Consider the following 27,270-nt stretch of genomic DNA (forward strand, 5'->3'; position numbering starts at 1 on the left):
GCGCAAAGCTCGCATGGGCCATGAGAACATGACCTGAGCTGAAGTCGGACCGGTGCCCCTCACCTTTCTTTTTTAATTTTTTTTTAAGTTCATTTATTTTTAAGAGGGGGTAGGGGGAGAGGGCGAGTGCAAGTGGGGGAGGGGCAAAAAGAGAAGGAGGGAGAGAATCCAAAGCTCGTTCCTCACTATCAGCGCAGAGCCTCATGTGGGGCTGGAGCTCACAAACCGTGAGTTCATGACCTGAGCCAGTCAGAAGCTTAACTGACTGAGCCACCCAGGTGCCCTTGTACTCACCTTTCTTATGATGATGTGAGAAAATAAGTTGCCTCCATGATGAAATGAAGTGACGTGATGTAGGCATTGTGATGTAGAGTTAGGAAACTACTGACCTTCTGATGATTCATCAAAGAAGGATTGCCTGCTTTCCCGCTGAAGGATCGCATGCTTTCCGGCAGAAGGATCACCTGCTTGTGGTTGACTTGATCACAGGTAACTGAAACAGCCGAAAGCAAAACTGTAGACAGACTACTTTACTTGTGGTCTCAATTGGCGCCAGGGTCTCTTGTGAATGTGACTCACATGTGAATATTATGGCCACATTTTATTGTAGAGAAGCAACAAGTTTAGCAAATGCTATTCTAGGGTTCCCCCCAAAAATGTTTAAACTAGAAATCTCAGCTTTGTTTGTATCGCACTGTTAAAATGTGAGAGACAATTCCTAGGAATTTCTACCATCAAAACAGGAAGTATAATGGTTTACCAATATATTACCTGGAACCCAAGAAAGACCATGACTGCCTGGTTCTCTTTTGCTCAGGTTCTGAACTTCTTAGACACAGAAGTCCAGCTCTTGGGAAATATATATGTGTATATATATATATATATACACACACACACACACACACACACACACACACACACACACAGGGTTTTGTTTCTGTTTTTGTTTTTTTAGTAAGAAGGAGGCTATTTGCATTTGAAACTATGAAGGTTCACAGGCCAAATAATGTTTTTTAACCTCATGTCCAAATAAATTCTGACAGAGAGAAAAAGAATAATTTTTCATAGATGTTATTTGTATATCAGTCCCAAAGAATAAATGCTTTCAACACTGCTGCAAATAGCTCTCAGCTAGTGAAATTTCTGCAACAGACTTTTTCCTCTAGAAAGTGTAAAATAAATAAACAAAACCCATCACAGTGCATTTGGTGGCTTGAATTCTAGGTAGTCTGAATTTAGAGTTACAAATTAGCTTAGCTCTGTGTATCCAAAACCTAAAAGAAATTGAACTGTGTAAATAGATGAATAAGTAATAACTGTGAGTTTACCCCCTACCCAATGAGAAAATTGATCTACAGCATCAGTTCTGATATGGTTCCTTAATCAGTAAAATTAAGGGTCTTGGATTAGACTGTATATAGCCCTCACTACCTTAAACATTCTGATTTCCCTTCCTCTTGGTTGCACTAGGAAACAAAGTTGCATTTTCCGGTGGTCCTTACTCTGAGACCAACATTTCCAACCACATCACTCACTACGATAGACAAGAAAATCTGAGGCTTAAACTATACTTTCTGCCAAGAAAAATTTTCAGAGACATATTCTGGAATGAATGGGAGCCCTCTACAATGCAGAGCTCTGAGAGATGAGAATCTTCTTTTTTGTTCCAGCATTTTCTGAAATTCAAAAGCATTATCATTGCTTCATACCCTAGCTGAGCAATATAAGGTTTCTTTCCACAATCTAGGTTGAGAGTACCATATAAGAAAAAAAAAAATCGAAGTGATCTAACAGCATTCCTCTAAGGTGGTCTGCAACTTTTGCCCTTTCTTAACTGAATATTGAAAAATCTGAAAAAAACACAGCTCAAAGAAAATAGGTTTTATATCTTTATTAACTTTAGATGTTTCTCCCAGGAAAGAGAGATTGTTGGCAGAAAATAATGAAAACACAAGGGCTTGTGCTGTATGCTGAAAGAATTGCTCCTGAGATTATAAAGGTGAATGCAGATAAGGACCATCAAGATGCAGCCTATTTGCTTTGTTTAGTTAAAGAAAATTATGTTTCCATTCCATTCCTATCCATCCTGGCTATGAAGTAACTGTCAACCCAGAGATGTAGAAGCTCCAAGTAAATAATGTAGACTTAATTACTTTGGTGCCCTTTAGGTATCTAATGCATACTATAGATGATTGCACTGTCATTTTATCACTGGGAGGTACAAAATAATAGGTCCATCTTCAAAGGACATGGCCTTAACAGGACTAGTATTTTTACTTTTAGTATCCAGAATACTGGAATAAAGGTAATCATTAACTATAACTTAGGAGTATGGAATAAAGGAAATTACTAACTATAACTTAAAGCAGAAATATGCATACATTTTAGTCATTGCAAGCACTAAGTCATTTTAGGTATTCTCAATGCCACATTTTAATGGAACCAAATTTTCCTACTTGAAATAGGAATTTTATAATAGTCATATGTTAATGGAACAGGAAGAAATTTCTTGGGCCATCTCTGTGCCATGTGGTCCACTGAAACCCCAATTGTAAATAATTTGACCTATTTTGAGACACATATTATCACGTTTAAACATTCATCACCTCCAAATGCATCTTACATTAGGTACTGAATCAATTTAATTGGCAGTGTTTTTCTTTTTCATTGGTACATAAAATAACAGTGCAACTCTGTGATCATGAAGAATGGTAAGTGACTGATGCTTTTCTTGTCTCATATGGTAAGAGGATTACTTATTTCATGGAATGAAGCAAATAAATAAAGCATTAAAATCAGCGTATGTTTTCTCCAGGCACTAAGGGATGTTAATAGTAAAGCACGCAGTAAAGACCATAACATTATTGTGTGGTAAGCCGAATAATGTCTTTCAAAGATGTCCACATCCAGAACCCCAGAGTCGGTAACTATGTGGCCCAACATGACAAAAGGGATTTTGCAGATGTGATTACATTAAACCCCTTGAGATAGGGAGATTATCTTCGATTATCTGGGTAGAGCCAGAGTAGTCATAAGGGTCCTTATAACAGGGAGGCAGGAGGGGCAGAGTTCAGGAGAGATTTAAGGATGGAAGAAAAGGTTGGAGTGATGTACTTTGAAGAATGAGGAAGGAATGAAAAGATTGTTTTAGAAGCTGAAAAACATGAGGAAACATTTTCCTTCAAAGCCTTCAGAAGGAATGTAGTTTTGCTGACACCTTAAATTTAGCCTGTAAGATCTCAGATTTCTGCCTCCAGAACCATAAGATTAATAAATTCATGTTGTTTTAAGCCTGCGAGTTTGTGTGATATTTTTAAACAAAACGGACATTTTTACAGCAATAGGGAACTAATACAATCCTCTCCAAGAAACATCCTCTGAAAAATACAGAATATATTTTACACACCTTCTGGTTGGTCTCAATATATATACATATAGTAATAATTCCATTCTTATTTTATAAGAAGATACAGAGCTCAAAAAAAAAAAGATGGAACAATAGATGTATAGAAAGACGGGTAGATTAGTGAGTACATAATAAAGCAAAAATAGCAACATGCTAATTACAGAATTGAGGAAGTAAGTATATGGATATTGGCTGCATACTTTTCCTTTCAACATTCCCATATTTTTTTTAAACATTTTGTAACAAAATATTGGTAAGGGGAAATGTCAAATGCATATTTGAAAGCATTAAAATAGAGATGATGTTATTCTTTGAAAGAAAAAAAAAAAACAGCTTTCAGAAGCGACCCTGCAAAAAGATAAGCCCGTGCATGGCTAGCACTATGTAATTGGGTTAAATCACAACTTTTATATTAGTCGTAATTTTCATTTATGAGGTGTTTTATATATATAAAGCCAAAACCTGGAATGAAAAAAAATGATTCTTTTTCTTCATTAAGAATAATTTTTTATTCAAGCATGACTTTTAAAATGGTAAAAGAAATCACACGCAGAATTTAACAACATGTACTGAAAGACATGCTTGCTGCAATTCTTATGTCAGCAAAAGAATTATAAAACAACCTTAATATTTCCCAGTCCTGGGAAAAAAATGTGAAGTAGAAATTAGCCTTTAATTCTCTTCCACCCTGTCTACTAGGTCCCACTCTCTTGACCTCCCCCCCAACCCCTCTCTACAAAGGGATTTGCTCTGTATCAGAGTTGGAAAATGAACAGCTAGGTTGTTCTTTACCAAGATGGTTTTATTTTAGCCGGCCTCTGCTAAAAATTTCAGTGCCTTTAGTTCTTACAGTGAATGAATAAACAATGGCAGAGTTCCAAGTCCTGTTCCAAGTCCATGCCACAAAGTATCTGTGAATCTCCAAAGGATGAAGCCTGGCTTGCTTCCAAAATCAGTTCATGAGGTTAGCACTACAACCTATGCGCGGTGAATAGCTCCTGTTACCTGGTTAATAAGTGAAATCATGTAGGAACTGTAAAGTAGACTATTGTTTTCTGATTATTTCCATATCTTTGGATTCAGTTATGCTCACAGTCCACAGCACTGCTTCTGAAATTTTAGAAGAAAACACAATTAATAGGAACAATAAGGTATAAAACTTTTATTCCACCTTTAAATTCTGTGACTGATTTTCATTATCACACTTATATCTCAACTGGTTAATTGTATTTAATTTTTTTCATATTCCTTCTACTTGTTTCATTATATCTATTATCCTCTTAAAATTGCCTATAACCTACAGTAGAGTATCTTCAGAAATTAGCCAATTAAACAAAGGCACAGACCATTAAGTAACTTAATTGTTTGTTCAATGGACTTTGCCAGTTTATTTTAGATTATCCTATTTTAAAAATTCACTTAGATGTACTGCCAACATGTAAAGTGCCCTGCTTGATCTCAAGTGAAACCATACTGTTATTATACCTTTTTGACATCATCCTTGATTACTGTTGATAACATTTTCCTCCTTTTAGTTTTAAACTGAACTCCTCCAAAAAAGCATCCCTTATGTCTTCACCTTCTTTGTTAGTAATATAAAGAATAGAGTCCTCTCTCTCTTTTTTCTCTCTTTCTTTTTAATTGCATTGGATTAGATTCCTCAGCTGGGCCCCCAAGTGCTACTCAGCAATTCTTTTATTTAACTCTAATTGATTCCCTATTGCACTTGCCACAGCAACTGTTTGAAAATGCATCTCAAGGCTCCTAATCCACACCTGTCATCCTTACTCTCAGTAAATAATTTTGCCCTCTACCTAAATCACACAGACGACCAAAGCCCTCTGAAGGAAATTCCCATTCTGGTATATATCCAGCATTTGATATTTTCTTGGAAACTTATTCTTTCTGATTCCTCTATGATCTGAAGGCAGGAATGTTACTTCCTTCCAAGACTAAATCTTCTACATTTTCCACTACATAGGAAAAAACACTGCTTCATCTATAATGTTTGCCCTGTACGAACAAGTAGATTTCCCCCTTTCTACCCCATAGCACACCAAACAAGTCTGAAATATTTAAACATGACTTTACTGAGGGCTAGAGGATAATGAAAGAGAAAAAGTTCCAAAGAGGTATGTGTAACCAGAGGATCTGATTTGCAATACAATGGACCCGTCTTCAGTTTATGGCCTACTACAGGGTCCTATCTTCTTGGCTTCCTAGACTACCTACACAGAATCCAACAGCATGCAGGAGCATACATCTGGATAGATGTCCTCCTCAGGAAGAGGCCAAGATAGCAGGATACAAAGACGTAAGTATTTGCTTTCTTGACTTCCCAGGGACCACCTTCAGAGTATTCTTTTCTTTTCTTCTCAAGATGGAGGCTAGGAATATCTACTCTACCATGAAAATCACTCTGTGTTCTACCTACATAAATTTTTTGCCCACGTTCTGTAAATACTTTCCTTATCCTGATTTATAGTCTTTGTTCCTGGAGTACATTTCCTCTGCTTCCCTTCCATGAATTATCTACCCATTCCTTAACACATTTCCAACTTTCGTTTCCTCCAGATGATCTTCCCAGGATTGGGAAGGTCTCTAATTGCACTTATTTGTTTTTCCTCTGATGTAGATGATTCTCAACTTGTAGGATATTTGTTAGTTGTATATTTGGCTGCCTCTTTCACGGGATTGAACTCTTGGGAAGTAAGAAATCTGCCTTTTTCATAATAATATCAAAAATTACATATACGTTATTATTATAATTTATACTTACATGTATTGATCCCTTTAGGCTGCTTAACAAAAATGCCATAGACTGGGTAGCTTATAAACAACATAAATTTATTTCTACAGATCTGGAGGTTGGAAAGTCCAAGATCAAGGGGCCAGCAGATGCTGTGTCTGTGAGGACTTGCTTCTTGATTTATAGATGGCTGTTTTTTTTTTTCTCTATATCCTCACCTGGAGGAAGGAGAAGGGGAGCTCTCTGAAGTTTTTCAATAAGGGTTTTAGTAAGGTTTTTTTATAATCCCATTAGTGCCCTCATGATCTAATCACCTTCCAAAGGCCCCACCTCCAAATACTATCACACTGGGGATTAGGTTTCAACATCTGAATTTTTGGAGGACACAGTCAGCCTATGGCATTGTGGTCACATATGTATCCGATGGTCTGCTTTCAAAGTGTTATCTCATTTAATCTTTACCACAAACTTAAGAAATAGGTTCTATTATTAGCTCCATTTTACAAATGAGGAATAGGGGAAAAGAAGTTCGATAACTTGCCCAAATTCCTACGATATTAAGGATTGAACCAGGCTTTATGAGTAAGCATCTAATTCCAGTGATCTCGCCCTTGTGTCTTACACGACCCCCACAACAATCCCTTTCAATAACAGGTACTACATAAATGTTGGTTGACTTTGAGATTGCAATGGTTCTTCCACTTAAAGCAAGGTAAGTTTTAGCTCTCAACTATATTCCATGAGATAGAAAAGATTAGACTTTAAAAATAAAGTGCATCAAAAAGACCACTGCAAATAAGAGACCTCAACTCATACAATTTATAGGAAAAGGTATGGTTTGGGTTCATTCGGAATATCAACATGAGGGTTATTGGCTCCTAATTTAAAATTTTTTGCAGAAAAATAATAAATAAAAACCAAGAGACCATGTGAAACCACTTACATTTTCTTTATACACATATTCTTGCACACCTAAGTTATGTTACCAAGTCTGATTGAACAGACTATGTTACCATAACATGTCACCATTTTATTTAACCCTATCAGTAAACAGTAGTATTCCCCATAGTACTTTCCTTTTCAGGCTCTTAAGTTAACTAAGAGCTGTATCTTCTAAATGAATCATCTCTTACAGGGAATTCTTGATGAATGTTGGCTAATACAAAATAAATGAATTTTCTTGGGAAGGGCAGTTAAGATGGCAAAGTAGGGGACCTGGATTTTCCTTGTCCCTCAAACACAGCTATATTTAGGTCAAATCACTTGGGACACCCATGAAATAGATCTGCGGAGCAGCAGAAGGATCTCCATAGCTGGAGGAAGACAACTTGGCAGGACGGAGGTGTATATATGTGTGTTGGGAGAGATAAAACAGTGGAGCTGTAGAGGAAAGGGAACCCTTTCTGTGGAAAGACAAAAAAGAGAGAAAGAGAGAGGGGTTGTGAAAATATGGCATGGAGTTAGCACAAGAGGAAAACCTCTCTGGACCACGGACTTGTGCAAACAGCCTTTGGAGCTGAAACTCCAAGGCTTTGAAAATGCACGACTTTCTCCAAAGCAGAGCCACAGCGCGTGCTCCTGGGGAGGGGGAGAGCTGGCCCAGGGGTGCATAGCATGGTGTAGTGATCTCCGAGGCACACTAGGAGAAAATGCTTCCTTTCCTGGAGTACTTTGGGAAGAGGGCTTATTGCCTCCCCAAGGACAAAAGACCCTGCAGGTTCCAGCCACAGGCCTTTCATCAGCAGGGTGACAGGCTCTACTCGTGAGCAGGGGAGAGAATCCACACAGTGCTGGGTCCTTTTAAGACATGGGGTTTTGAATCCCAGCTGAGCGCCAAGAAGAAGGAGCAGGAGAACTGTGGTGCAGGGCAAGCCAACTGCCCTCACTCTTCTGTGAGGGCTGCCTGAACAGCATGGGTTGAGATTCCTGGTCCACAGTGGAGAAAGTGGGGTGACACTGACACCATTTTTCTCCTCAACACCAACATGGTGAGACTTCAGAGAGCAGCACAACAGCTCCCAGTGGAGGCAGGACAAGCTTATAACCAAACATCACCCTTCCGTGCCTGGCAAATGGTTAGTTACTGGAGCAAGACTGACTGAGCCAACACAGCCAATACAGTGACAGCAAGGATGGGAGAAGCAGAGGAGAAAATAGATGAGATAGAAAATAAAATTATGGAAAATAATGAAGCTGGAAAAAAGAGGGAAAAGGAATTACTAGATGACAAGGGGATGAAACAAAACAATACCCTTATCATAGGATTCCCAGAAGAGTGAGAAAAAGGCGCAGGAGGTTCATTTGAACAAATTATAGTGGAGAAGTTCCATATTCTGGGGAAGGAAACAGGTATCCAAGTCCAAGAGGCCTAGAGAACTCCCTTTTAAATCAACAAAAGCAGGTCAACAACACAACATATCATAGTAAAACTTGCAAAATACAAAGATAAAGAGAGAATTCTGAAAGCAGCTAGGGACAAAATGTTCTTAAACTAAAAGGGTAGACCCACAAGGGTAGTAGCAGACCTGTCCACTGAAACTTGGCAGGCCAGAAGGAAGTGGCAGGAAATATTCAATACTCTGAATATGAAAAATAGGAGGCCAAGAATCCTTTATCTATCGAGGCTGTCATTCAGAATAGAAAAAAGGACAGTTAAAGACTTCTCAGACAAACAAAAACTAAGAGTTCATGACAACTAAGCCAGCCCTGCAAGAAATTCTAAGGGGGACTCTGTGAGTAGAAATCAAAAGAGACTACAAATGACCAGAGAACATCACCACAAACATGAAATCTATGGATAACACAATGGCACTAAATTCATACTTTAAATAATCACTCTGAGTGTAAATGGACTAAATGCCCCAAACAAAAGACATAGGGTATCAGAATGGATAAAATAACAAGATCCATCTATATGCTGTCTAGAAGAGACTCATTTTAGACCTGAGGAACCCTACAGGTTGAAAGTGAGGGGATGGGGAACCATCTATCATGCTAATGGAGGTCAGAAGAAAGCTGAAGTAGCTATACTTATATCAGACAAACTAGATTTTTTTAATTTTTTTTCAATATATGAAATTTATTGTCAAATTGGTTTCCATACAACACCCAGTGCTCATCCCAACAGGTGCCCTCCTAAATACCCATCACCCACCCTGTCCTCCCTCCCACCCCCCATCAACCCTCAGTTTGTTCTCAGTTTTTAACAGTCTCTTATGCTTTGGTTCTCTCCCACTCTAACCTCTTTTTTTTTCCTTCCCCTCCCCCACGGGTTTCTGTTAAGTTTCTCAGGATCCACATAAGAGTGAAAACATATGGTATCTGTCTTTCTCTGTATGGCTTATTTCACTTAGCATCACACTCTCCAGTTCCATCCATGTTGCTACAAAGGGCCATATTTCATTCTTTCTCATTGCCACGTAGTACTCCATTGTGTATAAACCACAATTTCTTTATCCATTCATCAGTTGATGGACATTTAGGCTCTTTCCATAATTTAGCTATTGTTGAGAGTGCTGCTATAAACATTGGGGTACAAGTGCCCCTATGCATCAGTACTCCTGTATCCCTTGGGTAAATTCCTAGCAGTGCTACTGCTGGGTCATAGGGTAGATCTATTTTTAATTTTTTGAGGAACCTCCACACTGTTTTCCAGAGTGGCTGCACCAATTTGCATTCTCACCAACAGCGCAAGAGGGTTCCCGTTTCTCCACATCCTCGCCAGCATCTATAGTCTCCTGATTTGTTCATTTTGGCCACTCTGGCGTGAGGTGATATCTGAGTGTGGTTTTGATTTGTATTTCCCTGATGAGGAGTGACGTTGAGCACCTTTTCGTGTGCCTGTTGGCCATCCGGATGTCTTCTTTAGAGAAGTGTCTATTCATGTTTTCTGCCCATTTCTTCACTGGGTCATTTGTTTTTTGGGTGTGGAGTTTGGTGAGCTCTTTATAGATTTTGGATACTAGCCCTTTGTCTGATATGTCATTTGCAAATATCTTTTCCCATTCTGTTGGTTGCCTTTTAGTTTTGTTGGTTGTTTCCTTTGCTGTGCAGAAGCTTTTTATCTTCATAAGGTCCCAGTAGTTCATTTTTGCTTTTAATTCCCTTGCCTTTGGGGATGTGTCAAGTAAGAAATTGCTACAGCTGAGGTCAGAGAGGTCTTTTCCTGCTTTCTCCTCTAGAGTTTTGATGATTTCCTGTCTCACATTTAGGTCCTTTATCCATTTTGAGTTTATTTTTGTGAATGGTGTGAGAAAGTGGTCTAGTTTCAATGTTCTGCATGTTGCTGTCCAGTTCTCCCAGCACCATTTGTTAAAGAGACTGTCTTTTTTCCATTGGATGTTCTTTCCTGCTTTGTCAAAGATTAGTTGGCCATACGTTTGTGGGTCTAGTTCTGGGGTTTCTATTCTATTCCATTGGTCTATGTGTCTGTTTTTGTGCCAATACCATGCTGTCTTGATGATGACAGCTTTGTAGTAGAGGCTAAAGTCTGGGATTGTGATGCTTCCTGCTTTGGTCTTCTTCTTCAAAATTACTTTGGCTATTTGGGGCCTTTTGTGGTTCCATATGAATTTTAGGATGGCTTGTGCTAGCTTCGAGAAGAATGCTGGTGCGATTTTGATTGGGATTGCATTGAATGTGTAGATAGCTTTGGGTAGTATTGACATTTTGACAATATTTCTTCTTCCAATCCATGAGCATGGAATGTTTTTCCATTTCTTTATATCTTCTTCAATTTCCTTCATAAGCTTTCTATAGTTTTCAGCATACAGATCTTTTACATCTTTGGTTAGATTTATTCCTAGGTATTTTATGCTTCTTGGTGCAATTGTGAATGGTATCAGTTTCTTTATTTGTCTTTCTGTTGCTTCATTATTACTGTATAAGAATGCAACTGATTTCTGTACATTGACTTTGTATCCTGCAACTTTGCTAAATTCAGGTATCAGTTCTAGCAGACTTCTGGTGGAGTCTGTCGGATTTTCCATGTATAATATCATGTCATCTGCAAAAAGTGAAAGCTTAACTTCATCTTTGCCTATTTTGATGCCTTTGATTTCCTTTTGTTGTCTGATTGCTGATGCTAGAACTTCCAGCACTATGTTAAACAACAGCGGTGAGAGTGGCATCCCTGTCGTGTTCCTGATCTCAGAGGAAAAGCTCTCAGTTTTTCCCCATTGAGGATGATGTTAGCTGTGGGCTTTTCATAAATGGCTTTTATGATCTTTAAGTATGTTCCTTCTATCCTGACTTTCTCGAGGGTTTTTATTAAGAAAGTTGCTGAATTTTGTCAAATGCCTTTTCTGCATTGATTGACAGGATCATATGGTTCTTATCTTTTCTTTTATTAATGTGATGTATCACATTGATTGATTTGCAAATGTTGAACTAGCCCTGCATCCCAGGAATGAATCCCACTTGATCATGGTGAATAATTCTTTTTATAAGCTGTTGAATTTGATTTGCTAGTATCTTATTGAGAATTTTTGCATCTATATTCATCAGGGATATTGGCCTGTAGTTCTCTTTTTTTACTGGGTGTCTGTCTGGTTTAGGAATCAAAGTAATACTGGCTTCATAGAATGAGTCTGGAAGTTTTCCTTCCCTTTCTATTTTCTGGAACAGGTTGAGAAGGATAGGTATTATCTCTGCTTTAAACGTCTGGTAGAACTCCCTTGGGAAGCCATCTGGTCCTGGACTCTTATCAGACAAACTAGATTTTAAAACAAAGACTGTAACAAGAGATGAACAAAAGCATTATATCATAATTAAGGGGTCTATCCATCAAGAAGAGCTAACAATCACAAGTATTTATGCTCTCAACTTGAGCGCACCCAAATATATAAATCAATTAATCACAAAAATAAGCAAACTTATTGATAATAATACCATAATTGTAGGAGACTTTAATACTCCATTTACAACAATGAACAGATCATCTAAGCAGAAAATCAACAAAGAAACAATGGCTCTGAATGACACATTGGACCAAATGGACTTAACAAATATATTCAGAATATTTCATTCTAAAGCAGCAAAAAACATATTCTTTTTGAGTGCACATGGAACATTCTCCAGAATAGATCACATATTGGGTCACAAATCAGCCCTCAACAGGTACAAAAAGATTGAGATCATATCATGCATATTTTCAGATCACAACGCTATGAAACTTGGAATCTACCACAAGAAAAACTTTGTAAAGGCCTCAAATACATGGGAGTTAAAGAACGTCCTATGAAAGAATCAATGTGTTAACCAGGAAATTAAAGAAGAAATTAAAAAATACATGGAAGAAAATGCAATGAAAACATGATAGTCCAAACCCTTTGGGATGCAGTAAAGGCAGTCTTAAGAGGAAAATACATTGTAGTTCAGGCCTATCTCAAGAAGCAAGAAAGGTCCCAAATATACAACCTAATCTTACACCTAAAGGAGCTAGAAAAGGGTCAGCAAATAAAGTGTAAAGCCAGCAGGAGAAGGGAAATAATAAAGATTAGAGCAGAAATAAATGATATAGAATCCAAAAAAACAGTAGAACAGATCAATGAAACTAAGAGCTGGTTTTTTGAAAGAATAAGCAAAACTAATAAACCCCTAGCCAGATTTCTCAAAAACAAAAGAGAGGACCCAAATGGATAAAGTCATGAATAAAGGAGGAGAGATTACAATCAACACCACAGAAAATAAATGAATTTTCTTAATAAAAATAAAAGATGATCCAGACTTTTGATGCATAATATGTAAAATGAGTTGCACCCAGGCAGGAACAAGTTGCTGATGAAACTGTCAGTATCTTTGAACATAAACATTCCAGGACCAACTGAATTTTTTGTCTAAGTGAAAGTATTTTTCTTTTTCAAATAATTAGGGAAATGTATAATATCAAGACAGTAGCTATCAAGGGCATCCACCTAAATTGAGCTTATGAGACTAGAATATAAAATATATATAAACAAGAGACAGAAAGTAAAGCATTTTATTGGATGGGTTATTATAATGTAATATCGAATATTTTTAAAATATCTCATTTCCCAATTGTTTTCATACAATTGTTTTTGTTTTCCTTTAAGTGTATTTTAAAGTAAAACTGTGAATATTACCATATTAGCTGCTGCACAAAAAAAATTGTTCTGATATATGGCCCATATAAGAGATGACAAGTATTACATCTTCTTTAGCTCATTCCAACACCACTCAACTTCTTCTGCTGTACCTTACTTGAGCAGATGCAAAAATATGTTACAATATAGAAATCCTAAATACTGCTTTTGAATTCATACAGTTTGTATTTTATTGACTTTTTAAAATCAGTTTGTTTCTCCCCTTAATATTAGTAGCTCAGCACATCAATTTAAGAGAACTGTGCCCTGATGGATAGAGAGCCTGGATCTCAGCAGTATTTTCTTTCTACTAGAAGCAATAAAATATAGGATGAGCTATTAGGATTGGGAGGTGGTTGAGGGAAGAATAGAGGGCAAAGGTAAGGAGTGTCCAGAAAAAAATCATGAAGCATTCTTAAGCCTGCAGGAATTTATTGGATAATTTTAATCCTTAAAAGAGATCTTTGAAGATTTTCATGCTTTCTTGTTGCCAGCAGTGTTTCTGTTGAAATAAGATAATTTCTGTAATTGTGTACCTCAGAAAAGAAAAAGAAAAAAAATTGAAACATTGGCACATTTTTTCTAAAATACCAAATTAAACAGAATGACAGACTGAGTTAAGGACAGAGAAAAGTGGCAAAGCTTTCCACATGCCATGACCTCAGATATCCTGCCATAAATTATGTGGATGCTATTTATATGCTTAGAACAAGTATCTTTGTGAAACATTTACATAAAACATGATAAAGGTAGCCAGAGTTTACTGATGAAGTACCTAAGAGAACAGAATTTCTTTTTAAAATTGCTGAGGTAGGGGCATTTGGGTGGCTCAGTCAGTTAAGCAACCAACTCTTGGTTTTGGCTCAGCTCATGATCTCACAGTTTGTGAGTTTGAGTCCTGCATTGGGCTCTGTGCTGACAGTGTGGAGCCTGCTTGGGATTCTCTCTCTCTCTCTCTCTCTCTCTCTTTCTCTGCCTCTCTCTCTTTCTCTCAAAATAAATAAGTAAACTTAAAATGAAATAAAATAAAATTTCTGACTTAGGGGGTGCCTGGGTGGCTCAGTAGGTCGAGTGTGCAACTTTGATTCAGGTCATGATCTCAAGGTTCCAGCTCCACATCGGTCTCTGCGCTAACAGATGGATGCTTCTTGGGATTCTCTGTCTCCCTCTGTCTCTATCCCTTCTCAGCTCTCTCTGTCTCTCTCTCAAAAATACATACATATAAGCAAACAATTAAAAAATTCTTTCAAGTTAGAAGTAATATGTCAATTACATGAAGAACAATGTCTGGGTGTAAACATATTCCAAGTTTTCATAAAATGAACAATGTCTTTTTTTGTCTGAGGCAACAATAAAGTTGAAGGAACAAAAAGCATGGCAGGGCCTGGAATGATGATGTTGCTAACTAGTTTCATGAAATAAAAAGCTTTAAGCTAATATTATATGATATATATTTATATTTACATATAAAATACATAAAAATGTATTATGTATAATTATGTATTATGTATAAAATACATAAAAATACATATATTTCACAGATTTCCTTATTCAACCCTCCTCACATGGTACAATGTCCTTTAAAAATGTGTTTTTGTTGAGTTTATTATTCAGATTCATATCCTCATGGGATTTAAGCAAAGGCTGAGACACATTTATTAATGCCTAAATATGGTTCATCTCACTGCAGTGACATGAATGCCAAAAAAAAGAACCACATATTGCATTTTTCATCAAATATTGAAATAGAGATTATCTAGTAAATGCAGTTTTTTCCAGGAGCTTATGGGAAGTAATTGTATGTATGTGACAGATATCTGAGCATCCTTCATTTAGTGTATGTTTTTGTGTATATTTGCACATATTTTAAAAATGCCACCCTACTTTCAATGTCCTGAGCCTGCAGGCAAACTGACACTGACCAGAGCCCTTCCACCATCTAGACATCCCTCAGCAGGCCATGGAAAGCTTGGTGACTTGATGATCAAAAAGCAAATACCCATGACCACATACTCTCGTTTCCCCCTCTCCTTCTGCCTTTGACATTCTTTTATGCCATTCATGTAAAAACTCTGAGCTTATTCCTCCAGAAATTCCACAGGTTTTTAATCATCTACCTATCCAATAGGGTAAACCTGCTCACCTACTTCCTCTCAACCAGGAGTCTGCCTCCTGCTTCTCATGAGCCTGTCACCTTGACAACCTTCTGTGCTTCCCCTGTTACTTGTCAGTTACGTATAAATTCCCAGCTGCTCAATATAGTGTGAGAGATGACAGTATTTCATGTCGTATGAATTTTAGTGTAGTCCTAGTGAGAATATAAAAATGAGAGGTTATAGGTTAAAGCAGTAGTTCTCGAAGGTTTTGGTCTCTGTTTCCCTCCATACTCTTAAAAATCCCAAAGACCTTTTTGGTTTATGTAAATAATAGCTACTGATATTTTTTGTATTAGAAAGTAAAACAAAATTTTCAAATATTTATTAATTCATTTAAAAATAATGGGCGTTTGGGGCGCCTGGGTGGCTCAGTTGGTTAAGCGTCCCACTTCGACTCAGGTCACGATCTCGCGGTCCGTGAGTTCGAGCCCTGCCTCCGGCTCTGGGCTGATGGCTCGGAGCCTGGAGCCTGCTTCCGATTCTGTGTCTCCCTCTCTCTCTGCCCCTCCCCCGTTCATGCTCTGTCTCTCTCTGTCTCAAAAATAAATAAACGTTAAAAAAAATTAAAAAACATAATGGTCGTAAACCCACTACATGGTAACAATAATATATTTATGAGAACAAAATACCCTACATTTTCCACAGTGAAAGAAATTCAGTGAGAAGAAAGCCATTGTTTGCATTTTGGCCAATGTGTTTAATGTCTGATTTAATAGTCAAAATTAAATGTAAATTCTTGCTTCTCTTATCTGCTTCTACAGTTAGTCGCTTGTGATATCACATGTCATATAGATACTGGAAAACACTACCTGCTTCTGAGCAAAAGTGATAAAGGCAAATATCTGTCTTGTAATTTAACCTCACGGATTGTGGGGTCTTTTATACTTTGTGTGGCATAACTGTAAAAACGTTTCAGCATCTCTCAGCCACCCCCCGGATTTCATTGTGAGATCCTCTGGAATAAAGGACTCTGAGAAAGGAACCATTGAGAATACAGTGCAGTGCCTCTTAAAGGTGAATAACGAACAGAATCCTTCTGAAGTAAAAATAATTTCAGGGACTCTTCAATGATTACTTAAACTATCTTTAATATGATGTAAATATAAACTAAAATCTAGGTGGAAATTCATTGCATAAGCCTTTGGACAACTATTAAATTGAAATTTAAAATTACAAACTACATAAACAAAAAACAAAATTCTAATTCTTAACACTGATTTAATGTGACAGGTGATATTTGCTGGATATTTCTAACATGAATACAATACTCACTGTTCTAGCAGCAAGGCTTGTCAGTATGTGTGTGCTATCATGTCCCATGTGTAACACAGTCTTCTCTCTCATGCTCTCATTGGAACTCAGGTGCACAAAATTAGATAAATCATCATCTATAGTTCAGCGCACATTGTCATCATTAATCCATTAATAGTCCTCTTACACTTAGTTAGCTGGTTAATTTTTGTAGTGTTACAAACGACAGTAAACCCATCGCTCAAAATAAAACTCAGGATCCTGAAAAGGACGGTGATAGTGACCACACATTAGGGTAGACGTTTTAATTCCTACTCTCCCCTTACCTCAGGCTTTATTTCTTCAGGCACACAACTGGCCCTCTTTGACCCTCAATTCCTCACTTGTAGAAAGAGGAGGGCTGATCTACATTACTTCCAAATTTCCCGCTGGCTTTCAGAGGAAAAGAAAGCAGATTCTAGTCAGATCTTTTTTCTTTAAATTTTTTCTCCATCACCCAATAGCTTAGTTCTCACTTTAAAAAATGAGGATGTATACATAAGGGGTGAATCACAGGAATCTACTCCTGAAATCATTAGTGCATTATATGCTAACTTGGATATAAATTAAAAATAAATAAATAAATAAATAAGTTAGTCAGGATAAAAACAGTACTGACCTGATAGAGTTGTTGTGAAGATTAAATAAAATAATATGTATGAAACAGTAAAACACAACAACAAACACAGAAACAAAAACTTAGGATCCTGACAATAGCTTACACTGACAATACGACCTCCTATTCTATTCCCTAGGCTCCTATGCCTGTGGTAACCATCATCCTAAATTCTGTACTTACGATCATTTTTGCCTTTTAAAAGATGGTTTTATGTCATATACATAATTTTATAAATGTATAAGAAGGATTATATATTTCTAAAAAGTACATATTTTATTTTTATTGTTTTTAATTTCATAGGAGAAATATGATATTTGGAAACATTTTTTCCTTTGATATTATATTTCTAATATCCATCCATATTGTATTCCTGCATGGTGCCGCGCTTTATTCACTTTAACTACTATATCACATTCTATTGTGTGAATATGTAGCAGTTTATCCAGCCACCTTTTTATTTGTGGGTAATGGGTTATTTCCTATATCTTCACTATCAAGAACAATGCTTCTTTGAGCATTCTTATTCACACATCCTATTGTACATATGTAAGTCATTTCTTCTACCATTTTTCTCTATTGGAGTTATAGTAAAACCTATAGCATACCTGATGTCACATGCTCTTCACTTGGCTCAAAAACATAATTTATATAATCAAAAGAATAGAGCATTTTTGAGCATTTACTGTATGGCAGACGATATTCTAAGATCTCTACTCATATCAACTCCTTTAATATTCACACTAACCTAGTGAGGTTGGTAGTTATCATTTTGTCTATTTTACAGACAAGGACACTAGCAACTAAAAGTCAGAATAAATTTTCAGAGCTATTGCCAGGATTCAAACACAGGCAGTTGGGCTCCAGAGCATGCTCTTTTATTACAACCATCATTAATTCTTTATCTTTAGCTCACAAAAATGACTTGTGACAAAAGCAATGAAATTGCATGGCAGTCCTCAATTAGAGGGTCATCCAGATAAACAAGACTATTTTTACATAAATTATTTAAAGTTAGAATTGAAATGTAAATGAACATTTTAAAATTTGTATATTGTTTCTGGACATTCTGAAAATATGTCTGTAGACCCTAGTTTGAGAAATAATGCTATCAAGGAATGACTGGTTGGACCTTCTCTATAATCTAGGACTTCAGTCAAGTTTATTGTTAGTGATAGGAATGCAACTGAAAGTGGTATAACAATAAGATAATTTGTGGTCTCACAGATTTAGGCAGGATGCAAAGTAGTCAGATGAAAAAAAAAATGTTGCAGGAGAAATAGACAAATCTGTGACAATAGTTGGAGACTTCAATACTCTTCTTTCAATAGTTAATAGAATAAGGAAACATAAAAATCAGCACAAATAAGGAAGAATTTAATAGCATAATCTGTCAAAATGATCTAATCAACAGGTATAAAACACTCCACACTACAACTCTTCCCATTAAAATTAACTGGTCTATCTTGCATTTTAAGTTAACCCTTATTGAAGAATGATTCAATAACATCATGGATGGTCATGTGAAAAATGTCGGTTCACTGAGTTATCCAAATCTTCCCTATTTTATTGTGCAACATAAAAAAGTACGTTTGCTAACATCATCACTGACCTTTAAGAAAAATCTTTAAGCACTGGAAAATACAAGTTTTCCAAAATTCTAATTTTGCTTCAACGTCTGGTATTTATTACTGGCAACAAATATTGTTATTTATTTTCCTTGAAATCACAGGCCTGCATCGTTCATTTTCCAGAAAATATCTGCCAAATACCTAAGTCTAAATAACTACACTTTCTCTGCCAGTAATTTCTTTTCAAGTAAAAATGGTGTTGCGTGGAGACGCAGCTATATTAGCTCACAACTTCAACAATTGCCCCAGTGCTTTTCCTCATAACAATAGTATTTGAGTACGCAGAACGGCTTCATGAGTACTTTGCATTTGGTGACACAGAACATGAAAAAAATGGGTATTCAAGTAGCAAATGTAAGAGTTATTTTTACTGCTACATCTGTGACATTCTTAAGTAAAGTTGGCATTAAAATTTTTATAATGTAAGTGTATGGCTATAAAAAAATATTATTCATACAATTTGGTGCCTTGATTCATATTAAGGCACCAGCAGTTTTACCCATGATTTCTTTTGTGCCATCACTACAAATGGAACACAGTAAAAAAGGCAAATAATGTCTTAGTACTATTATTTTTTTTTAATTTTTTTTTTTTAAAACGTTTATTTATTTTTGAGACAGAGAGAGACAGGGCATGAACAGGGGAGGGTCAGAGAGAGAGGGAGACACAGAATCTGAAACAGGCTCCAGGCTCTGAGCAGTCAGCACAGAGCCCAACGCAGGGCTCGAACTCCAGACAGTGAGATCATGACCTGAGCCGAAGTCGGATGCTTAACGAACTGAGCCACCCAGGCGCCCCCTGTCTTAGTACTATTATTAAAGAAGTTTTGACTTCATGGACCCCCTGAAAAGGTAAGAGACTCTCAGGATTCTAGGGACCACATTCTTGACAGCACTGCTCTGTTGGAACAAATCTTTTGCTTCTCTGGTTCAACTAGTGTTTCCATCCTGCTAGAACAGTAACTAGAATGTAGTAGGTAGTCAATAAATATTTGTTGGATAAAGAATGGAGGGATGAATGAATTATCCCTGTAGACACTTGGTTGAAATTTCTTTACCACTCTGTAAATGTACAAAGACTAATAATTCATCCATGAATTAGTTAATTTACCTTTTTAAACAGCATCTAGCCCCAGAAAGGAGAAAGAAGAAATAGTTCTAGTTTGATCTCTAGTGTATAAAGTAAGATGCAGATAAAAGAGTACATCTAATACGGATATAAAACAAAGATATCAATAAGGCATCAGAGAAATGGTGGGTTTTTTTTTCTAATCTCAAACTTCCATGAAAATTCAAAGGGAGATGGTAGTAACACTTTTATATTGATATGAGTCAGATGATAAGTTCATTATAAAAATATGGCTTTATGGTTACTTACAAGAACCTATTAAGCCAGATTTTCCCAGGAGAGAGAGAAAAAGAATGTCCATAACAGTATTCCTTTGGCATGATTATTCAAACACCTAATACAATTATTATGATTATCTATTTTTGTTACAGATTAAATGCTCAGTAGACAATACTCTGCATTAAATTTTATTCTTTAATAAACTGTATTTTTATTATAAAACATGCCACTTCTTCACCTAAAACATAGGGAAAGAGACTCCATTACATAAAGTAGCTATTAGAATAAAAAGCAAGATTCAAAATCTTCCCCTTTGAATAGTCATCTACCATTTGCAGGCAGCAGTGTGTAGCCAAGACTTTGGGGTTAGAAGGAATAGAAACCAGAGTCAGAATCCCAGAACCATTTTTTTCCAGCTCTCTAAGCCCCTGGATGAGTTTTTTGTTTTTTGCTTTTTGTTTTAATTTATCTAACCTGGAGTTCTCTCATGTAGAGGAGATCACAAAATTAATTTCAGGTCAAAAGATTTTTGTGAGTTGCCAATTCATGAAGTAATGGCTTTGAAAGTGGCTGACGAATTATAAAGAAAAATCAACTAATAGTAATGTTCATTGCTATTTTTGCAACTCAGATAAGTGTGCTTATACCTAATCAGTCTTAAGTCACGTCAATATTGGAAAAGAATAAAGGTTTTCATCACGAATATTAACCTAAGGGAAAATGTCTCTTATTTTTGATAATAAAAAATACTGGCAATTTAAGTCATCATTTCCTATCTGCAAACTGATGAGCTCTAAATCTTGCATTTCTAAGGCTTCCAATAAAAACAGAAAAAGAGGATTATAAGAGCCACAATAGCAGATTAAGAAAGGATTAATTGCAATTTACAAACCACTGAACACTTAAAAAACACCTATTGGACATTTAAAAACTAGCTACTAAATATGACCACATTAAGGTAATATATTTTATTCCCCCTTTAAAATATCCTTTGCATGCAAAGTATATCTATCTATCATGTAGTCAATTATCTTACACAGCATGAGATCAATCCTAACATATGCACATGAGAGTAATAACATGGTATACTGTTTGTTTGAAAGTAATAGGTACACTAGAATAGTCTACCATACCGACATACCTTTAATGTCCCAGTGTTAAAAAGGCTCTTTAAGATTGTGAATTAGCAATAGTGTATGAATGCTCCAAATATGGTACTGATGCAATTACTTAGAATGTTAAATGCATTGGGAAATCTTTCCTTTTATTTTATTTTCTTCACAAATGCAGGAGAAAAAAGCTATTGGGATCATTTCTTGTCTTAGTCTGAGAACCCCTGTGGAGAGGATCCAAGCGTGATGTTTCCTTTGAAGTGAATGGAATATCCATTCTCAGATCAGCCATGAGGATATATAGAGGAGAACAAGAAACTGGCTGAATGAAAACTGACATTAGCATCTAACACAAAGAAACTAACAATACAAAATGTTCAAAAAGCTTAAAGGTTAGGTCAGATATAGGAGATCTATAGCATATTGAAATATCATAGATGCCAAGTATTCCTACTGTGGATACACACAAAAGTCCTGCAACAGCCATGGATTGTATGTGTCCCAAATCCTGATTTTCATTCTGTATTTAATACTAGTAGACTGGCAACGAATAAAACAAAACACAACAAAAATAACCACCACAAAACAATATTCCAGTTAAGAATTCAAGCATAAATCTTGCTGATGTGAGAAAATACAGCATAGGAAATATAATCTTCTTTTAATGCAAAATGTATCTGCCATCTATAAAACCAAAATAGAAACCATAATCAGTGATTTCAGCAGTATCCATCATCTGTCAGTCAAAAACTAGGCTTTGAATAGCAGCAGTGTTCTTGGTCTGTTCAGCTGAGTTTAAGTCATGGCTCCTGATTTTGATGTTTATACGTAAGAAGATAGCTAACTATATAAGGCAATATATGTTGAGCACCAAAAATTTTTTGAAGGAAGAGAATCTTAGTAAGTTAAAATTCCCTGAAAAGGTTTCCTAGACAGTTCTCAAAGGATGGAGAGCACCTAGCCCAACAGAGTGGAATGTTGAGGTCCTGCACATAGAGGGAGGTACCCAAGCAAAGACTTGGAAACAGGCAGGAAGAGTGAGTTTGAGGATGAGAAGAGGACCAAAGGTCTCTAGAGCAAAGAGACCTAGCAGTGTCTGGTGAAAAATAAAGGAGGAGAGGAAGGTTGGGATCAGAATGAAGAGGGCTCTCTAGTCAGAGCTCTCATGGCAAGTCACAGACCTAAAGAATCATAATTGGAAGGGCGTAGTGGGGTTGATCAGGCCCAACTTACCGAGTAACCCTTGACTGCCTCTTCAAGCACCCATGGCAAATTGTCATCCAGTCTCTGCTTGCAGAATGATGAAAAATTGATGTGCATATTAACTTTCTTAGGTCCCTGGTGTTTTCCCCTTGTATACATCATGAATTCATAAAATATGAACCCCCAAATTGTGTGTTGATGAATGACAGAATAACATACTCTTCGTACTGGGAGAATTCAGGGAATGGAAATGGAAATAGCCAGGAAAGGTATCATAGAAAAGGAGGACATCAATGTGCTTTGAAAAATGGGTAGTACTTAGGAAGTAGAGAGGAAAGGGATGGATTCTGCACAGGTAGATTTTAGGAGGAAAACCTCAAGGGCAAAAAGAACATACATTAAGGAGAAAAAACTACAAAGATCCACCTTTTTAGCACAGATTTTTCATTAAGAAGTGGTGAGTGTCAAGACCATCAAAAAGATATCAAAAGACTTTGGATTTGTTGATGTAGACAATAAGTTGCTACAGTAAATTCTCGAGTAAAATTAGCATTTAGAATGTAAGGAAAACATGCTGAAAGTAGCATTTTTAGGAAGACCAAATTAATGATAGTGGACACGATAGATGGATTTAGAAAAAAACTGGAGTCAGAAGCACTATTTAAGAATCTTTTTTTTTTTTTTTTTTTTTTTTTTTTTAAATTTTTTTTCAACGTTTTTTATTTATTTTTGGGACAGAGAGAGAGACAGAGCATGAACGGGGGAGGGGCAGAGAGAGAGGGAGACACAGAATCGGAAACAGGCTCCAGGCTCCGAGCCATCAGCCCAGAGCCTGACGCGGGGCTCGAACTCACGGACCGCGAGATCGTGACCTGGCTGAAGTCGGACGCTTAACCGACTGCGCCACCCAGGCGCCCCAAGAATCTTTTTAACTGGAAAAGCAATAAGAATGAAATCGGTGTAAGCATTTTGGAAAACAATTTGGCATTACCTGGTGGAGCTCATGGCCCAGTGATTCTGCTCCTTGGTATAGTCCCTAAAGAAACTTCACATATGCACCAGAAAACATGCATATGAATGTTTGCCGCAGTATTATTTATATTAGTAAAATCCTGGAAACCTCTCAAATATTCATTAACAGTAGAATAAATGCACTGTAGCATATTCATAAAGAGCAATGACAACGAGTGAACTAAAGCTCCATCAACATGTAAATACCACCAAAACATAATTTGACTGGGAAAAATAATTCACAAGAGAATTTTATATATTTGTTAATGTGTGTGTGTGTATATTTTTAAAAATATATTTATATATTCATGTGCCTGAACATAGATTCTCTTGTGGGAATTTTACTTATTATCTTGTTTATTATATATACACATTTATATATATAGTTGTATGTGTATACATGTATAAATTCTCTTGTGAATTGTGAATTTTTATAATTTCACAAACATATAAAACAACCATATTTTTGTTTAGGAATGCATAAAAATGTGGGAAACATATAAGGGATGGTAAGGGAATGATAATAAAGTTCAAGATATTATTTACCTCTGGGGAAAAGAGCATATGACTGAGGAGGGAGGGTCTTTCTGAGGTTTTGGCAACACTATTTCTTTAACTGCATGTATATCTGAGTTTATTTTGTTATTAAACAGTGTAGCTATATTTTATATACCCTTAAGTAGTTGTGATATATTTCACAAGTTGAAAACAAATATTAAGGATTTGATCTAGGGTGGTCACAGTGGGCATACAAAGAAATACACACGTGGTGACATTCACTGCTCATTTGTAAGATTACAACAAGTGTTAATTTTGTACTACTAACACTAGTGCTGAGGATAAACTGTGCAAACCAACAACGCACTAAAACTATGACTTAGATTTGGAATGAAAGAATAGCAATTCTGGAAGTCTATTACGTATGGTTTTTGACAAAGGGTAGCATGGTAGAGGGGAAAGAAGTCGTGAACTGTTGAGGCATGCTTGAATGTTGTCATCCACTCTGAAGTACAACGTGATAAGGCTCCCCTAACATGAGCTGCAACATGTTGGCCTTCCATTGTACCCCTCTTCCATCTCACCAATTCCATACCCCTTGTTGATTCCTGGCTAATTGTGAAAGTTCTCTTTCACTTTTCCAAAAATATTTGTGAAAAATGAAGACTTATGTCTCCCCGTGATACTTTGATTTACTATATGCATATGGTCCTTCAGATGACCAGAATACATTTCTCATATGTGTGTATGTGGTCTTCATTCAGTTCCTGGCTCATAGCTCCCCAAACCCTCAGAATTTTCTGAGCAATAACAGCAGTGGGAGCATCTTTTGTTATATTATTTGGTCTCTTGTCTTCAGTTTCTGAAAATGCTTCAAAGCCATAAAGGTAAAATGGGTGTCTTGTTACTCATAACAACCCCCTTTTTACACAACTGGGTTTATGTTACTGCAGTGACTTTTGGAAAGCACCTAAGGATGGGGCTGGTTGCCAGAAGAACCAACCATGATTAGAGGTTTGGAATTTTCAGTCCCACTCCTTGATTTCTGGGAGGTGAAAGGGGCTGGATATTGAAGGGTCATCAATGAGCAACTAGTTAACTCAGTCATGCCTATGTAATGAAGCCTCTATAAAAACCCAAAAGGAGGGGGTTGAGAGAACTTCCTGGTTGGGGAATCAGAATGTTTCCTTGTGCCACCGTGCCAGGCCCAAGCTCCATGAGGACAGAAGCTCCTTTGTTTGGGACTCACCATATATACCTCTTCATCAGGCTGTTGATTTGTATTATTTAATATCCTTTGTAATAAATCAGTGATCTAGTGAGTAAATGGGTTTCCTGAGTTCTAGCAAATTAAGTGAGTCCAAGGTGGGGGCCAGGGGAACCTCTGATTTATAGACATTTGGTCAGAAGTACAGGTAAGAATCTGAGCTTGTGATTGGAACCTGAAGTGGAGGGTGGTCCTGTGAGAATGCACCCTTTATTTTTGGAATCTGATGCTATCTCCAGGTAGATAGTGTCAGAATTGAGTTGAACTGAGTTGAATTCTCACACACTTCCTGAGAATTGTTTGTTGGTATGGGGCAGAGTCCACATACACAAGTTGGACTAGGGGTCCAGGAACTAACATACTATTTCTTACTCTCCCTCCCTTTTATCTTACTTTCATCACCCAATATTTATTCAAACTAAATGTCAATTCCATGCAAAGTACTGGGAGCCAGAGGTAAAGAGGCATGGGTCATAGCTTTCATTCAAGATACAGTGGATGCATTGCTTTTCAATAATTGTTGTAACAAATTACCACAAACTTAGCATCTTGAAACACAAAATTATTTTTATCTTACAGCTTTATGGGTCAGAAGTGCCAAGCGGGTCTCACTAAGCTAAAACCAAAGTCTGGCAAGGCTGAGTTCCTTTTTGGAGGCTTACGGGAGCATCGATATTCTTGCTCACCTAGATTATTGACAGACTTCAGTTTCTTGGGGTTATAGGACTGAAGATCCTTTTTCCTTGCTGGCTGTTGGCTGGGGCTCATTCCCAGCTTCTAAATCCATGTGCACTCTTTGGCTTATAGCCCTCTTTGTCTCCGAAGTCAGAAAGGCAGTTAAGTCTTTGTCAGGTCTTATCTCTCTGGCCTCTTCTCCCATCATTGAATCTCTCTGATGAACTCTCTTGCCTTCCTTATCCACTTTGAAGGACTCATGTGATTGGACTGGGCCAACCCAGATACTCCAGGAAAATCTCCCTGTCTTAGTCATATCTGCAAAGTCTCTTGCCATGTAAAGTAACATGGTCACAGGCTCCAGGGATCAGGATGTGGACATCTTTGGAAGCCATTATTCTGCCTACCACATTGGATTTTTTTTTTTTAATTATAAAATGAAAACCAAAGCCACATAATTATTAATGTGTGGCCATGGAGTGGTGATTAATAGTGCAGCCATGGTAACAAAGGATAAGAACTATCATTTGCTTCAGTACATTTTTCTATTTTTTTTCCTGGGAAGACAGAAAGATGCAACAGGTGAGGAGCACAGCACAGTGCCTGACACATAGTAAGCCTTCAACAAATAAGAGATCTCATGTGACCCAAATGCTGTCAATAATCCCATCCTCAGATGCCTTCTCTTTAATATTCAAACAGTTAGCCAGTCCTCCACCTAGCTGGACTGATAGGAAGGGCTGCCTTTTACTATATTTCCCATCCCAGACAATTTAAGGGTCATAAGTGTTTCACCATCAGGCACCGTTACCCTGGGCTGCTCTGAAGGTCACAACACCATCATTTCCGTCTCCTGCAGCTGTTACAGATGTCTCTCATAGAGCTTCCCTAAGCATTAACCCATATCTTTCCCTTCATTCTCCAAAACTCAGCAAAGTCAGCATGGTGAGATGAGAAAATGGATGGACTGCAGACAGGGAAACTTATCATTGGATCCATTACCTGTATCCCTACACAACCATCTTGCTACCGACCATCTGCTGTTGATGGCTTTGCTTCTGGGACCAAAGTGGCTGCCAATGACCAGAGTAGACTGTGACCAATCCCTCTATACGTGCTTCAGGTATTCAGGCATTCGGTGTCTCAGGTGTCCTTTCCTGAGAAGAGTCAGGCCTTGATCTCAGGAGAGTAAAAATACCCACTAAT

At 37.1% G+C, this 27,270-nt stretch overlaps 1 long non-coding RNA gene across 1 annotated transcript; it reads left to right on the forward strand.

Annotated features, from left to right (window-relative positions):
* Window positions 1–408: 408 nt before the first annotated feature.
* On the forward strand, window positions 409–27,077 carry LOC122223674. Its single transcript, XR_006204386.1, has 4 exons — window positions 409–489; window positions 5,630–5,720; window positions 6,810–6,867; window positions 26,997–27,077. It is a non-coding gene; the product is annotated as an uncharacterized LOC122223674 (long non-coding RNA).
* Window positions 27,078–27,270: the final 193 nt, after the last annotated feature.

The sequence above is a fragment of the Panthera leo genome, chromosome A1 (genome assembly GCF_018350215.1).
Source record: "Panthera leo isolate Ple1 chromosome A1, P.leo_Ple1_pat1.1, whole genome shotgun sequence".
NCBI classification, from domain to species: domain Eukaryota; kingdom Metazoa; phylum Chordata; class Mammalia; order Carnivora; family Felidae; genus Panthera; species Panthera leo.